The sequence below is a fragment of the Falco biarmicus genome, chromosome 1 (assembly GCF_023638135.1).
Source record: "Falco biarmicus isolate bFalBia1 chromosome 1, bFalBia1.pri, whole genome shotgun sequence".
Taxonomy (NCBI): Eukaryota; Metazoa; Chordata; class Aves; order Falconiformes; family Falconidae; genus Falco; species Falco biarmicus.
The window spans coordinates 100,241,405-100,256,892 of NC_079288.1; the positions used below are offsets into that span (position 1 = coordinate 100,241,405).

A 15,488-nucleotide genomic window follows, 5' to 3' on the forward strand; every position below is an offset into this window, starting at 1 on the left:
ACACTCTATGCAAAATAACGTCTGTTCATTTCCTTTTTTTCTAATATTATTTTTCTTTTTACTTCTTGTTACGTTAAGTTGTAAAAAATCAAGTTCTGTTCTTACACTGGCATAGATGAGGATGATTCTAATGAATATGCTGAAGATAAAACTCATGTACCACAATGAAAATAAGAGAAAAACCATGCATAGAAACTATTTTATTCATTTGGGGTAGTTTTGGTTTAGGAACAGCACCCTGTAATGGCCACTTTCATATACCTTCCAAACAGTAACACGTGAAGGAATTTTGTTCTCATTTAGCCAAGAGGATTTTTTTAAAAATGAGTCAGACTCTCATTATAAAAATGAATCAGAGCCACATGAGTCAGATATGGAGATTTTATTGTTTTATTTATATACATATGCATTGGGTCTGGGGAGAAGATAATTTTATGTAATACCTAATCTTTGAGACTTGAATAGACTATTAATTTGATCATTACAACCTCAAGTTTCTGATCTGGCAAGTAAGTGATGTACTAAGTACAATGAACTGAGCGTTAGATTTCATATTGTCCTTGCTGCTGTATTCTTAAAAGACAACAGATGTGTTGCAATCTGTAGTCTTCAGTGTGTACGTTACTATCCTTAACACCACCAGAAAACTGGATATAGCCATTACTATTTCTATATATTGTAGTCACGATTTTTCAGCTAAACTTTCCAGTTGAAAAAGTTTTTCACTCTGACAACCACCATGATATTCCTTAAATTCTTCTTACAGACGACACTGCAAAGAACATTTCTGAAATGTACTGGATAAAAGTGCTCTGAATAATGCATATGTAAAAGCAAACAATTTGACCCAAATATAGAGTATATACAGTATGAAACATTTAATTAATTCAGAAAGCTCTCTTCTGATGTACTATTTTTCCCACAACCCATTAAATATTGAGTACTACCAAAATGAAGCAATGCTGCTGGAGTTAAAGACATGTCTTAGAAACCTGAAATACCCTTCTTTTCATCTAATTATCTCAGAAGATGAGTAAGCCAGGTGGAAGCAAATACAGTATTCATTCTATAGCAAGACTCTTACTGAAGCTGTAGTGAATATAGATTTGTTAATATGATATTTTAAATGTAGCACTTTTATGCAATGAAAGCAAAGCAAAACAAACTGATTTTTTTGACGGTATGGTACAACAGAAGTAATAGGATACAAAAAATCATAGGTATGAATTTAAAAAGTAAAATACTGTGTAATTTGTATTTGTCAACTGTCAGCAAATTAGCCCTACTTTGTGTTAGAGTACATTGCCCCTTAAGTATATTCCACATCAATTATTTGTATTTTCCTGTTTTCAAGGTTGCACGGTGTTCACCCATTCCTTCTGTCCAGAAGGAATGGAGAAAATACTGGAAAATAACAGGACTTTTTCAAGTAATACGTGTACCTATCCCTTTGTGATAGACTCAGACTTTCACTGCTGTTGGTAGTACCCAAGGTCAGGATAGAAATTGCCCTATAGAATCACACCCAAGCTCACCCTGTTGTATATCAGATATAGTGATAGCCTGTGGAATATTTGCAGTTTGAGACGCTACAGAAGAAGGTTTTCAAGAACTCTGCAGTCAGCAGATGGGGAATATCTATTTTAGGGCTCTAGTGATGGTTTAGCGTCGAAGTTCGGGAGGCCCACGTGTGGTCTCTCAATGCACCCCCAGGGACACCCTGAGCTTTGGGCACTGTCACCCTCAGGCAGTTGCCCGTGTGTGAACCGGCTGAGGCCCCACGCACTAACTAAGCTGGAAAACGCATCCCTCCACCTAGCCAGTATTTCTTAGACAGCTGGAACACCGAGTACCATTAGAAACCCTATTCATGGGTCAAATTCAGTTGAAATTGGCTAAATTGGTTGAAGTCGGCCGGGACAAGAATGCTAGCCGTTTCCTCACGGAGCTGAGCAAAGCAAGCGCCCCGCACCTCGCTCCCCGTCAGGCCGCCGCCAGCACGCCTCAGCCAGGGTCTCGCGTGCCCTTACATCGGTTGTATCAGTCAGAGGCACATCTGCCACGCAGTCTTATTAGTTCGGATAATTATTCTGCCTTTGGATGGCAGAGGTGACCGGTGAGGCATCCCACAGCGAGGCCAGCAAAGGCCGGAGCCTTGCTCGCCCGTTCGAGAGCGCGGATGGGCCGCCTCAGCACCGCGCGGCGCCGGGGCCCCGCGGGGGGGCTGGCGGGGGCCTGGTGTATCACTGCAGGTTTATGTCACTTAAACGTGGCAGGGGAGGTTACGGCAGCGCGCAGCCGTGCGGCTACAGAAGACACGCAAAGCTCCCCGAGGGCGGGACGAGCCCTTTCACAGGGTTAATGACGAGGCGCCCCGCAGCCGCCCGCCCCGCCGCCCCACACGCCGCGCAGGCGGCGGCAGCGTAGCGCGGGTGGCGCCGCAGCCCGGGGGAAGGCGCCCCGCCCCGCCACACGCGGCCACGCGCTGCCCCTGCCCTTGGGCGCGCGGAAGCCGCCGGTTGGCTGGCCCCGGGGCAGGAGGCGGAGCCTCCAGCGGGGCCGGGGGGGTGTTCCGTGGCGCCCCGCCCCGCCCCTAGGCCTCTTCCCCCGCCCCCCCCCCCCCCCCCTCCCCTCCCCTCCTGCGCGGCCGGCCCTGGGGCCGGAGCCGCCCGCCCGCGCGGAGGGGAGGGGCCGGGAGCGGGACCCGCGGGGACCCATTAGCGGCGGGGAGGGACCGCCCGGTGCCCTCGGCCTCCCCCGGCAGAGCGGGAGCGCTGGCCGCCGCCGGGGCGGAGCGGGAGGGCAGGGGAGGGGGTGCCGGGGCCTCCCCTGCAATTTTTGTTTTTTGTTTCCCCGCCCCCCTCCCAATCTCGCCCCCTTCCCGGACCTCGAGAGGTGAGAAGGGCGGTCGGGGCTCGGCAGCGAGAGGAGGGGGTCGGGGCTGCCGGGAGGGGGAGGAGAAAGCGAGGAGGAGGGCGAGGGCCAGCGAGGGGCGGGCTCCCGCCCGCCTGCCGGCTGTGGAGAGCGGCCGGCGGCAGCCGCCCTGAGGCGCGTCCCCGCGGGGCGGGGGGTGGGGAAGCGGCCCCCGGGCTGAGGGGGGGCCCCCGCCCCGCCGCCGTGGCGGCCCCACCGGGTGGGGGCCTGGGGGGCTCGGCCGGGGCAGGCGCTGGCGCCCGAGCGGCCGGGTGCGGGACGGGGAGCGGGGGCGCCGGCGGAGGCGGGGCGGGGGTCTCTGTCCCGCCGGGCGCGGCAGCCCCCGCGGCTGCCTCGGTCCAAAGCGTTCGGAGCGTAGACCCGCTAAAAGTGCGCTTAACACCCTGGGCTGTCAGGTATTTGCCCATTTGTCTGTCGCCTAGCCTTCACGATCATAGTATGAAATAGTGAAAGACTAATTTTTCTTAATTTTTTGCTGAGACTGGTCGAACAGCGTAGAGCAGCGACTACCAGATCACTAAAACAGGGAGTGGTGTTATTACGCGGGGGAAAAAAAAAAAAAAAAGCGTCGAACATCAAACAAACAACTGCTGTTTATACATATTATTGGTTCATGTTTTTCCTTAAAGCCTTTTTGTGGCTTTGGGCTTTGAACTCGGTGTGGGAGCAGTGGTGTGGCTCAGCAGACCAGCTGAAGTCAAGCCAGCCCTGGCTCCCATCGGTGTGCTAGCAGTAATGTCACTTTTTATCTGGTAAGGTCAGAACAGTAAACACGGAGTGCTTGGGTTTGTTTCTTCTACTTAAAAGTTAATTAAGAAATTGTGTCAGCTCAAGTCCAAATACAGTCTTATTTTCATGCAAAAATACTGCTCAAGTTGTCTCACTAGCATGAAGAGGAACAAAAATTGGAACTCGTGGTTATGCCATTGTAGCTTTTGCGTCTAAACAAACTATATTGTGGGGGTGGATCCTTTTTAAAAATGGATCACAAAATGCATTTTCATGAGTGGTTAGTTAATTTTGCCAGAAACAATGTCTGATCATTTCTCATGATGGTATTTTTGCATAAGAATTTCCAGATACATATGTGGATAAATATTAAAAAAAAAAAAAAAAGCCTTGTTCTTGAATTTCATAGGTGCATTCCTGATCGAGGAGATTGTGTTCCCATCTTATGTTCATTCTGTTTTCCACTTGCTGGGCTCATGCTCACGAGCATAGAGCAGGATAGAACCAAAATAATCATGACATCCCTAACCTGAGTCTGATAGTGTTTTCCTCTGCCATGCATCAGCTTCATTGAACTGTCCCTCAAGTATGTCCTCTGGATGGGCAGGTCCACTATGAAAGCTAGCATGCTTACTCCATGGCAGTAGATTTTAACATACTGTGTATCCCAGAAATGCAATGACTGCAAATTTGAAATAGAAAAGAGTTTGAGTGAAGGTGAAACAACCTTCCATTAGACAATTATAGGCAAACAGTAATTGCAGACTGTTGGTAACAATGACAATTCGTACTGATGAATTTGTTCCAACGTTCTGGACTTTCATATCACTAGTGCTTTTAAAAAGATTGTTCTTTGGCTGTGTTGATATTCTGTGTTTTTGTTGATGCAATTCAGTGTTTTGTGATGTGGTAAAGAAGTTTACCTAATTGGACGTAATGTGTCCCAATAATGAAAGTTTCTATAGCTCTTAAGAAATTACAATGTGATTTTACATTTCCCTTTCAAAACTCTTATAATGGGAAAGTTTACCTTCTCCCCTGTCATTTAAATTGCTTTTTATTATAGCAATCTTACCAAGTAGAAGAATGCATTAATCACAAACCTGACCATCCACCATTTGCTTTTTTTCACAAGAACAAAAGCTTTCATTCAAAATTCCCAACAAAGCAACTGCTGACCGTAAATACATGTATTAATTGGCTGCATGACCTTAAAAACCAATCATATAGGAGAGATGAGGTCATGTGCTCCAGATGCAAGAATGAGGTGATACTACTATTCAGACAGCTAGAAGGCTCTTGCAGCTAGTGAAAAAAGATCAGACCATGAGAAGTCAAGTATTAGGTATCACACTATGCATGCAGGTGTCCTGTGGGGCTATGTTGTCTTTCAATTTAAAGTGCATATAGTCAATTTGTTTGGTGCTGAGCCAAAAGTAGACATGTACTATTTCAGCAAGCTAGGATTTTTGAGTACAGGACTTACATTGGCTGGAAACTTTCTACTGGCCTGTAGATAGGAAAAGATTGAGAGTCACTGTAATAGTAGGTGTGACTTTTTTATATAAATGTCTGGTTTATTGAAGCATGTGTAGTGGTGCTTGGCTTTATTCACCAATACAATCAATGTAACTTTTTGGCAACAGTGTTCAGTTTAAGGGCTTCATGTGGTAGAACAATTCTCCACTGTTCTTCCCTTCATGGAATTACAGCTAGTTGAAGGTAGGGGTGAAAATGCACTGAGGTGATTTTTTTTACAGAAAAAAACCCCACCATACTGTCTTGTAACCCAGTGTTCCTTGAGAGTTTAGGTCAGGGGTCCTAAAACTACAGCCCGCGGGCCGGATACCGCCCCCCAGGGTCCTCAGTCCGACCCCGCTATTTACAGAACCCCCCTGACCCCCCCCTGCCCCTCGGGGGTTGGGGGGGGAAACCAGGCAGCCGCAGCTGACTGTCTGCCGCTTCATCTGCGTACCGGCCCCCTGGTTAAAAGTTTGAGGACCCCTGGTTTAGGTATTCAAATTTCATATTAATTTTCCCTTTTTCTTTGGAGTATTTGTTGATGTGTAAGTAACTTGAAGTTGTGGAAGAAGCTAAGGTGACAGTTGTGGTGACATGCTTTTGTCGCTGCTTTCTCAGAAAGCTTAGGAATCACAAGGCAAATGGGAGGAAGTTCTGTCTGAATAGAGTAGGCAACCTGATTTCATTTTGGGTTTTTTTCCCTTCAATGGCTGGTTCTTATTTGTTAGCACTGTTGTTTTTGTGCCTCCAGGTTTTTACCTGCTACCTCAAATTTTTGGAAAGAGGAAGACAAATGGAGTTACGTGATTCTTTGAACACTTAAGAGTTCATTTTGGTGTTACAGGTAATTATTGTATTTTCTCAATTTTAACATTAAGTTATGCTACAAGGAACACAGTTTTAGCTCACAAAGGTACTAGGTCTTCCTTACACCTGAAATTTAATCGTTTGTCTGTTAAACATCTTGTGAAGGCTTCCTTCCCGGTAAGCGTACACAAGCAGAAATTGACTTTGCTTTTCTGGACTTCACTCCTAGTGTTTGGAACATTTTTATGCGATTTCATCGCTTCTGCTCTTTATCAAAGCATGCTTTATAGAAGACTGTCAGTGTTACTATAAAGTTCAGTTTTAATCTTTTCAAAATGCATGAGAAACCTCTGACTTTGAATCTTTTAATCATTATAGGAAAAACAGGCAAAGCTGATGCTGAATCTGTAAGAGAAAATACTTCTTTAGAGAAATGCTTGTGAATAGAGGCCCGTCAACTGCACAGTCAAATCTCATTACTCCAATAATACTGGCTGGTTTTCACTTTCCATTTTTTTTTAGCAGGAAAGCAGTAAGAATGTTCTAAGCTAAAGTAATTCTCAAAGGGAATAGCTTTGACATTTGCACAAAGCAAAGGAATAAAAGAATGTTGAAAACATGAATACATGCAAGAATCTAGCTTTATCTGAGCTCTCTGTAAAGTAAAATACTGCTGAAAAAATAGTGGTGAGTTAGAAAAGTAGTCCAGTTAATTTAGGAATACTAGCTTTTACTAAAATGAAAAAATTGGCTTTCATGACTGTGAGATCCCTCTGCTTTGGGAATGTTGATAAAGAAACATACTCCTTTATTGTCTAGGATTTACTCATATCATGATGCAAATACAGAAGAAGAGAGACGGTCTTTCTCACTCTTCATGTCATCTGTCACATCACTGGCAATTTACCATATATAAATAATGTTTTTAATAGTAGGTGCTTTAATTTGTTCTGTTGTGTATTTTTCTGCTTCTCTGCTTCTTGATAAACTTTTTGGCACAGTATATTATATAATTAATTATATTTTTGGGGCGGGGGTTGGGTCTGTAACCTTTGACTAGCTTTCCAGGAACAACAAGTTTAAAGGAATGTTGCAGTTCTATGTGATGGAATAACAGAAAGTCTATTTCAAATAAATTTAGCCCAGTGATAGCTGAGCGCCAGCTGCAGCGCCCTTTGTGGCTGTTTGCTGTGTGGCAGTGCTAGCCTAGAAGAACGCAACTCTTGAGACATATTTTTTATTAAGAGTGATGACACAGTACTTGAGAATTCTGGGTATAGTAATTACAAGGTTTTGCTTTGGGCATTTTTGTGCATGGCCATCACATTAATGAGTTGGGAATCATGAGTTTGGTAAGTTTAGAGTTTGAGACCATTGCTATCCTGTCATTTATTTGTATTGGTTCTGTTAAACTGTTGGGAGAAATTGCAGTACTCATATTTTGTTTTATATAGATTAATTATAAATTTATTTCATATTTCCAATATTCACTTCTTCACCCATTGGTGCACCAAAAAAAGCTGATGTCTTTTTTAGTTAGTATACTGAGTGTTTGGGCTAAACGAAATTCATCCATATAAGCTTCTTATACTTAGAAACATGTATCAAAATACCACTTTAGTATTCCTGTTGCTCTGGTCTCAAAGAAGGAAATGCTTGCAAGACATCTTAAGGAGTTTGTTTCAAGTGTCTGGTTGCCACAGTGGGACAGACTTTGGCAAGTAATTGGCAGGTAGTCCCCTGGCACTAGCTATGGTAATCATCAGTACCAGCAATGGGAGAGTATTTGGTGTTGTATTAGTCTACTGCATGCTTTTCTTCAATGCAGGCTTATATAACATCAAAACAAGAACCTGTTTCTCACTCTGCATTGCTCTCAATAGTACCAAATATTTTAGTATTGCATAGCAGAATGATGCTTTTGGTGCCCAGATGGAGATTGGGAGGCATCTGTTTAAGCTTGATGTCTTCCTCTGTCTTTACTCAGGTTTGATAAATTCAAAACATAGGGTTATAAAGAATATGGCAATGAAACTCAAACAAGCATCATTCTTTCTTGAGGTGCCTTGAAATTCAGCTTTTTCTACAAAGATGCTGCCACTGTTTTATTTATCCTCTCCCTTGTCTGTTTAGAAGCCTTTCCTAGACAGCCTGTTAATCCAACAGCAGTGATAATCGGAAAATTATTATAGTCACGTATGTATGGCATCAAGCAATTGGGGAAACCAGTCCTTCTTGACTGCTTTATTTTCTGGGAAATAATAGGCTTTATTTAATTTGGGGTCATAAAGGATTGGTCTCTAGTCAGGCTCTTTTCCCTTTTCCTTTTTTTTCCTTTATCTTTCCTTCCTTGGTCAGTCTATATCCTTGTTGGTATCTTCCACCATAGATGACATCAAAACTATTTTGAGCTTTAGAAATTATTAGAACTGCTGAAGATCCCCAGAAATTACTTTGAGATCAGACTTCTTGTTTTCACTATTTTGCAGCGGTTCAGAATGTGGTAGCTCCACTTAGAAAATAGCCAACCTCCTCTAGGTCATCAGAATTTTTAGACTTGGCCTGCACGTTTTTCTCTAGTGGTCATGAAAGTTAAAAAGAATTTTAAACAAATGCCAAAATATACTCCAAAGAGAAGGAACTGAAAAGGGGGATCACTATGAGAGAAATCCTTATTCCTGTCTTACTGCAAGGTAGAATGATTAATTATCAAGCAGGGCTCCTGGTTAGTAATTATGTCTTACGGACTATGCTGGCATTTTTCCAGAGGACAAATTTCTGTACAGTTGAGGGAGATATTGATTTCAGTCTGTTCAGAGGAATACTTTGCCAATTAATTACCTCTTCTGGCAATTCCAAGTGCAACTGATGTTAAAAATGCTGATCTCTTCCATAACAACAGGATATATTTTGAAGAAGAATTTTTCATTATTAACTTGGATTCTTCCTAGGGCATCCATCAGTTCTTCAGAATTAATGGAAGATTGTTCATAAAATTGTACAAGATGTATTTGTAAACCAGGGAAATTTAATGTAGAGCACTGGCTTAATCTCTTTGAAAATGTGTCTGAGATAGACTTGTCCTACTGCTTTAGCTGGTAACTCTTGTCAAAATAGTCAATGTACTTTGTATTGAGTCTAGTGAAAATAATTTAACTTAATTTAAAACTTAATAAGAATTTAACCAACTTGCTTAAAATTTGCAGTGCTTTCCAGTTCAAGAAATTGCCACTTAAATCAACATTCTGCTTTTTATTTTGGGTAAACTCTTATGGCTCTGTATTACACATTCAGTGGTGGGGTTGGTTCTTGAAAGAGTACATCAATTGTACTAGACATCTTTTTAGATATCAAATGTACAAGTGCTTTCCTACTTACAGAATCAACCTTACCTTTTTAACTTTGAGAAATGTCCCCCCTTTACAGTTTCAAAAAGCTACAGCTTGCCCAAGTGTTTCGCATAATTACAGCTTTTTAAGCCTCTGAAAAAGTTTTCGAAAATGTAAGGTGCTTCTCCTGCTTATGCTTACTGGATTTTATATGAGGGAGAGGAGGAGCAGAATGTGTCTTACCTAGGAAGAATGAAATCCTAAGTAACTAACAAGAGTGTTGTGGATAACTTAATGTTTACAGACCTGTTTCTGACAGTCTTTTCTTAATTATTTCCTGTGGGTTGCAACTGAAGACTTCGTTAGATAGATAGGTTAGATAGGCTTTGTGCCTCCAGCAGTAAAGCAGTTCTCACCTTGGCCAAGCATTACACCAGTAGCATTGGAAAGGATGACATTAAATGAAAAATCAATTATTTTTGTGAAACATGATTATAATGATGTTATTATGAGGCCAGAACAGTGATTATTTCTTTCATCTCTCTTTGTTTTGTGGTTGTAGTATTCCATGTTAGGTTAAAAAGAAATCTCTCCCCTCCAATTTCAGTTCTGATTAGAATTTAAACCTGTAAGAAGAGAGGCTCTGAAGGAAACAGTTTCTTTACTAACTCCTATCTGAGGTACAATTTTCTTCTGAAATGTTATATTAAGAGCGATTACCAGAAAAGAAAAAAACCCCACCTCAATCTTTTGAAAAGCTAAACACAAAACATAAAAGAATAGTTCAACTTCGCAGTTTTAAGTTTTCAGTTGAGTGAAATGTTCCTATTTTTAAACTTTCTGCTGTATCTGCTTTCTACTAGTTTCCCTGAAACTTTCTTCTTTTTTAATCAATAGGCAAGATATTTTAAAAGCTGGACTTAGCTGGAGCAGAATGTATTTCCTGTTCTTCCTTCCGTGTTTCAGAGTGAGTGAGTGTGTGGTACTATGATCTGCTTATGATTTTGTAACCCTTTCATGCTTAGTGTTGCTTATTAGTGACCATATTCTCAACCGGAGGAACTGTTTACAGACAGCATATTTTAATACTGGCTTTGAATAGGAAGATCTTCCATCATATTGACCTACAAGCAATTTCACTTCCTAAGCACTTCCCTCCTCCCCCCCAGCACTTTTGAATCCATTTTCTGTATATGTTGTTCGTAAAGGGGAAAGAGCAATGCAGGAAGAGAAAGGGAGAAAAGAAAAACCTGTGGTCAGGCCTTTATACCATCCTGCTCTCAAAAATTTCTTTCAAAGTAAGCTAGAGCTATCTTGCAATCATAGCTATTCAGAATCAAAAAAAGTAGAGAGCCACATTATCTCAAATCTCTTTTAGGTTATCTTTTTAAATGCTGCTGTTTTTTCTGGTGTGCTCCATCTATTCCACCTCCTTTCCTTTTTGCAGTATGTTATGAAGCTGTAAGAGGAAATACTGCTAACATTTTGATATAGGCTATAGAAGCATGATGATTATCTCATCATCTGTCTAGTACAGATTTGAGTTGATTTGGGTAGAAACAGTACCATTTATTATAAAAACAAAAAAAGTGCACACCATTCCTATGCTTACTGTAGTCTCAGTTTCAAGCCAACAGAACTTGTTCAAAATCAAGCTAAAGTATACCTGTAGAACACATGAAATATTCACAGCACCTGGCCATGTTATATTGTACGTATTTGTAGTGTACAATGAGAGAAGAATGAAGTCCAGAGAGGTTTACTAACCTGAACTGTAAAGAATACAAACAGTAATATAGCTGAATTACCAAATTAATTAAATGTTTACAAGTAGTGTTTATGTGGTGAGGAGACACAGGAGCAGCTCACAGGAAGATGAGTTTTTTGTTAGTGGTTTTGGTGATTGGATTGTTTGCAAGTGAGTTTTTGTTACCAGAGCAGACATTTTATGTTGACTTTTGCACAAATAAGCTGTTAGCCTGACAGTTGCCTTGAGATAAGGAAAGCATTCTACATGGATTATTCATTATATCCATATGCATTTTTCTGGTAGATATTCTAAAATATATTCTAATATTCTAAAAATAAGTGCTTTTAAATACTAAATTATCACTTGGTCCTTGCCAAAGATGAAATCAAAGTTTAAATCTTGATCTTTTACATGCAGTAGGATAAATGATACTTTGGATGTAAATGTAATCACAAACTTGTGCATTCAAACTGTAATTAAAGCATTAAGAAAGTAGAGCATTTAATGATGCTGTTATAGCTCTGTAAGGTTTGGCAAGATCTTCACCAAGAACCATAGCATTTTAAACTTGGAAGTGTTTTCCAAGGAAATAAAAGTAATTAAAATTTATCTATGAGTTTATAAATATGTGGCAGATCAAGTGATAAGTAGTAGAACTTCACTCTTTTTGTACCTCCTCTCACTTCTTGATAGATGTTTTTTTCCATTAACAAATACAAATTTAAATTGCACCTTCGTGTAAGAAATTAACTGATGTTTTGACCAAAACCAATTGTACTTAAAATGGATCAGGTGATAGTTTCCGTAAGTATTCAGACATTATTGTTTGAAAACTTATGAGCTCAATGTATGAGAAATATCTTTTATAAATACTGAAAGCTAAATTAGGAATTCTTAGAACTTTGAGCTTATAGGGAGGATAGATGGGCAAATGATTGCAGATCATCTAAATCTAATGAGATCTACGTGCGATAGTACAGCATGTTAGTTTTGTATTTCCCTTAAGGTTTAGCCAGAGTTCATATCAGAGGAAGAAAAAACACTTGGTAAGCAAATAATTTTTTTCTCAATTATGCCAGCTTCTGACAGTTTAGTAATCTGTGTTCAAGAGTTTTCCCTTTTAGGAGCATGCTACTTCAGTAGTGGATCTCATGCCCCTGGGAGTGCCAACAGTCTGGGTTAGTATCCTGTGTTCTTCCTGGCAATTGATTTATATTGCTCTTGTCTTCTCACTCATGCAGAACAGGAAAGGTTTCAGGATTCCTGTAAAAACATGGGTCAGGCAGCTAAGACTGGGATCAGTGTGCCTCTTAGGATAGTTGAACTGTTAACTCTGCAGGTACTTTCATGATATAAAGGTTTAATAGGTTGTCGATTTCTGTCATTGTTGCCTTCCTTTTCAAGGCCTTTTCAGTTTTACAGCTGTTGAAGACTAGGAGCTTGTAGTTGTGTGTGAGCAATCAGTCAGATATTGTGATGATTTCTGTTCTGCTTTGTTCCTAAATCCTGGGCTTAGGTGGTACAGAGCTACTCAAGCTAAGGCAGTTGTGCATACTCAGAAGCAAAAGGTAATGCAGCTTGCAAGTCTGTAAGTTCCCCAGATGAGTTGGTTTTATGTCTTTTGGTTTATTAGTTCTCCCTGAACATTTCTGTCTACTTGCCAATTTCAGTCAAGCTCTGTCAGAATGGAGTTCTTACCGTGTTCAAATTCCTGAAAGGCTTTGGAAATACGGGTAGGTAGGGAAGGCCAAGTAATACTACTTGACCTGCCTGCTGCTGAGCCTGTCTGCTTCTGGGTCTGAATACGACAAAGGATTTGCTTATCCTCCCTGTCCTGGTACTTAGTAGGGAGGGATATGCATGCGTGTGGGTGAAGGAGAACATGGGAGATGAAGCATGTAGGAGAACTGGAATTATTGTTAGAAGAGATTGTAAAATAAATACTAGTGGGGAACATGAGATTACTTCTGCATGAAACTGCAGAGACAGAATGGAGAGCTAAGAAACCAGTTTTCTGATTATATTTAGGAATAAGTGGTGACCTGATACTATCAAATCTCAGATTAAACTATGTATCCAAATACAGAATTAAAGCATATTTTTCCTTTAATATGCCTCAGATATGTATTATTTTTAAGCAACATTGACCCAAGGCAGAGAAGTTTTGTTTTAGAGTGAAGGGGATAATTAAATGTACTGTGATTCGGTCTGCATGTGTTTTTCCTAATAATGCTTCTTTGAGCCAAATCACTGGTAAAAATCAATGGAAACCTTTAATTAACAACTCTTAATTTAATCATGTTGCTTTTACAACTTTGTGAAGCTTATTGTAACACGAAAAACCTATTGTCAAGATACGAAGTTGTAATTAAAGCCAGTAATACAGGACGTTTTGTTGTGTGTTTCTAAACAAATATATGTATGATCCAATTTAAATGTTTCTGGGACTTTTTGATTATGAATACTGGTCTCTGATACTGATCTCATTTCAGTGCTTAATTTCAGATTTAGTTTCTGCTGTAAATGTCACTTGTTGTGGAGAAATAAGATGGAAGATTTAGGTTTTCTACTCTGCAAGATAATACTTTCTAGTAACGTATATTTGTCAGCTACTAGCGTGTCTATTTATAAACAGGATTTTTAGTAGTAATTGGTGATGAGTCACCTCACAAGTCCTTACTTGGAATATGAACACTTACGCTCTTTTAAAATTCTTTAGTAGAATACCTATATTTTATAAGAAATTGAGGTAATTTCTTTGTGTGGCATTTCTTGCATAGTCAGTGCTTCATCTGTGTTCAGTGACCTGTATAAGGAGCAATCATTGCTGGCAAGCTGAATTGGAAGAATGCTTTTCTGTATTGTACTGTTAAAGTAAATCATACCTATTTAGAGTTGGCATAGAAAATCTTAATAACATATTGGAGGAGGGAGAACATGTGCATGTACAGTGTTCTTTAGATAATACTCTTAACAAAAATGCTTCTGAAGCATTTCTTGAAAAAGGCATTTAATACTTTTGTTTGTATGTATAAAAGAAATATTTAATTTAGTGGGGGTATGAGAATAAACTGTAACTGAGAAACTGATGCACAGAATTCCTCACCTCCTGTACATCTAGTTACCATGCTTTGCAGTCATCTTCTCTACTTGTAAGGATCATGACTGCAACATGGCAGTAGATCAAAATGTTTTTTATTTGTCTAGCCTTAGGCTTACCAAAATGGTTTATTTCTATCCAGCTGTTACTTTGAAGGCAGTGGTGGTGTAAAGGTACTTAATGGATGTGAGTGCACAAATAGAATTAGGGTGCTCATTTGATGGGTTATGTTGCTTTCATATTACTTGTATGATAAATGCAGATTGTTATTATTTAAAATAATTCTTTACTTGTCACAGCAGCCATTCCTGTAAAGTCAGTTTAAGGAAGGGGCTTAAGTCCATGGAATAAGTAGATGATAGCTAGATACTTGAATTCCCTTTTGCCACCTTACAAACAGTTCAATATTTCATAGAATCACAGGGTGGTTGAGATTGGAAGAGACCTCTGGAGGTCATCTGGTCCAACTCCCCCTGCTCAAGCAGGGTCACCAAAAGCCAGGTTGCCCAGCACCACGTCCAGACAGCTTTTCAGTATCTCCACAACCTTCCTGGGCAGCCTATATTCAGTAGTCCTCACAATGAAGAAGTGTTTCCTTACATTTAGGCGGAACCTCTTGTGTTTTGGTTGTTACCTGTTGCCTCTGTTGTCCTGTCGCTGAACTGTCCTAAAAAGAGTCTGGCTCTACCTTGTTTGCACTGTCCCTTCGGTTATTTGTGGATATTGACAAGACCTCTCTGAGTCTTCTCTAGGTTAAACAGTTCCAGCTCACTCAGACTTCCCTCATACGAGAGATGCTCCAAGTTGTTAGTCATCTTTGGCCCTTTGCTGACGCTCTCCAGTATGTCCCTTTCTCTCGTACTGAGGAGCCCAGAACTGGACACAGCAATCTAGCTGTGACCTCAGCAATGCTGGGTAGAGGGGAAGGATCACATCCTTCAACTTGCTGGCAACACTCTTAATGCAGCCCAGGGTACCATTAGCCGCCTTTTTTGCAAGGGCAGATTGCTGGCTTTTGTTCAGCTTGGCAACTTCCAAGAGACTCTTTCTCTGCAAAGTTGTTTTCCAGCTGGGTGGCCCCCAGCATGTACTAGTTCATGGGATTGTTCTTCCCTGGTGCAGAGTTTTGCACCTTCCTTTGCTGAACTTCATGAAATTCTTCCTTTTGTCACCTACGTACCATAAAAGTCGTTGATGTTGCCTTTGACATCCCTTGTGAGATTCAGCTCCAGGTGGGCATACAGTGGTAGAATTCTTCATATAGCAGGGATTTTTATGAGAAGTTCTGTTTGACATCTGTGATGTTACGCACAACTGG

At 40.8% G+C, this 15,488-nt stretch overlaps 1 protein-coding gene across 3 annotated transcripts in view; it reads left to right on the forward strand.

Annotated features, from left to right (window-relative positions):
• The first annotated feature begins 2,644 nt into the window (after window positions 1-2,644).
• KLHL5 (kelch like family member 5) overlaps window positions 2,645-15,488 on the forward strand; it is a 62,532-nt gene continuing 49,688 nt past the window's right edge. For 2 of the 3 annotated variants that reach the window (XM_056352267.1, XM_056352259.1), the window contains exons 1-2: window positions 2,645-2,895; window positions 5,936-6,028. The gene's annotated coding sequence lies outside the window, so the exon portion shown is untranslated. Of the gene's footprint in view, window positions 2,896-5,935; window positions 6,029-10,217; window positions 10,288-15,488 lie in introns of all 3 variants that reach the window. The other variant, XM_056352272.1, reaches the window with a different exon arrangement.